The sequence below is a fragment of the Saccoglossus kowalevskii genome, chromosome 15, assembly GCF_978046115.1.
Source record: "Saccoglossus kowalevskii chromosome 15, keSacKowa6.1, whole genome shotgun sequence".
In the NCBI taxonomy this organism is placed as follows: Eukaryota; Metazoa; Hemichordata; class Enteropneusta; family Harrimaniidae; genus Saccoglossus; species Saccoglossus kowalevskii.
In genome coordinates, this window is record NC_140655.1 from 27600706 (window position 1) to 27602590 (window position 1885).

The 1885-nt window shown below is 35.9% G+C and overlaps 1 long non-coding RNA gene across 1 annotated transcript; it reads left to right on the top strand.

The window, feature by feature from the left end:
- Positions 1-245: 245 nt before the first annotated feature.
- LOC146734291 (uncharacterized) lies at positions 246-1613 on the top strand. The gene is made up of 2 exons (XR_014926583.1): positions 246-334; positions 1379-1613. It is a non-coding gene; the product is annotated as an uncharacterized LOC146734291 (long non-coding RNA).
- Positions 1614-1885: the final 272 nt, after the last annotated feature.

Consider the following 1885-nt stretch of genomic DNA (forward strand, 5'->3'; position numbering starts at 1 on the left):
TGTGTCACAACGCGTTCTATTTATTACCAACGCGCGTGGTCGGTCCCTCTGATTGCGGTTATTTTGTATTTTTATTTTCGAAATGTGTCACTGGCTGCGTTTTTTATACGTCTCGCAACTGAACGTCCAAGCTGACCTTGTTTTAGCTGTAATGCCAGGCAGGGGGAAATTTTATTTCTTTTCGGAAAAAAACCTCCATCCAGCCACCTTTCATCGCATGTGAGGTCAAAACAGTCAACTCACTGAACTCTTGAAGTACACGAAACGTGATTGGTCATTTTTCGACATGATTGGTTGCGACCCGGAAGTAGTTCACTATCGCTCAACTTTCCTGGTAAGTAGCGTGAATTTATCGTAGCCTCTGCCATTTTAATAGTGTGTCGTTTTATCGTGGATTTTTTTCTAAAGTCCAATTATGAATATTTGTGATCGAACGACTTTTGTTAATACTTTTCTGATAATTAATGTTGTTAATATCTATTCTGAGTAATCCTGTAAATTAGCAATTTGGACCCCTCGCTGTTCACGCGAGTCAGAGCATGTGGCTCCCGATGTGGCCACCCATGCTCGATCGGCGTAACGGTATACGTGTTTGTGGGTGTGGGGGTAAACTAAAATACGTTTGTAACCGCGGTCATGAATAGAAATAATTATTTACTTCATTATACATGCTTTGGGACACTCCTCGCACCTTTTGGGCTAAATCTGTTTTATATGCACAATATGTAATTTATCTAATTTCCATATTTTTCTTAAATTGGGTTTATCTCTTGAAGAATTCGACATATTTGCCCTTTGAGTCAACTTTGATAGGGATATGCATTGTTGTAATAGATGCACTATTAGGGATAATTCACTAATTAGATTAAATCCTAAACAACTTGACAGATTTTGACCAAATTTTATAGAGATGTACATTGATGTAATCTGTGTGCCATATTACTATTGGGGTTAATTTGCATATGTAAATTGTCAATAGCATATTGTTTTTTTTACTAAATTTGGATTATTTCTTAAATGACTCAACAGGTTTGGATCAAATTTGGTAGGCATATACATTGATGTAATTGTCATGTCATATTATTGGGAGTATTTTGCATAGATAAATTAGCTAATGAACATCTCAACAGATTTGATGTAATCTGCATGTCATGTTGCTAGTGTGGATGATTTGCAAATGCAACTTAATAGCTAAATTACATATTGTTTTGATAGTTGACAAATGCGTGGTGAAAAAATATTCCAGTATTTTATTTGTGCAATCATTATTTTTATTCGAATTCTAGTAGGCCTCAAAATTTATGTGCTACAAATTCATTGTAGGTATGAATGACATGATGCTTTCATTAAACCTGTTTGTGTTTCTTCTTTTTTTCAGAGAACATGCAGATGGACCAAACAAGCTGAGGAGACTGCCCTCATAAAAAACAGTCGCCCAATTAATGATGAAACAGTCCCAAAGGCAAAATTGAGGGTATAACCCTTACTAATGAATCTCATAATTCAGTTTGCAATATATCTGATACTAAACTTGACACTGAACCTGATAATGTACTTGATAATGAATTGAATGGAACTAAATATAAAGCAAGTTGATAGCACTTGTGCTAAGACTAGCAGTGTACTTATACTGGGTAACAAAGATGATTCTTTAAATTCATCTTAAGATTACTTGCTGAATTTTGAACATATTAATAGTCAGAATCTTGAACAGTACCAGTTAAAATCATGTATGTCTGCTTCCCAAGTTCTACTTAATTCCAAAGGACTTTGGTGCCCCTGGGCCCCATGTTTCCATTCCTTTGTCTGATCTCACCCGGCTCGGAAGACCACATCTCTCAATTCCAATCTTAAAATAATGGAGACGGGTTGTAGCCCTATTGTT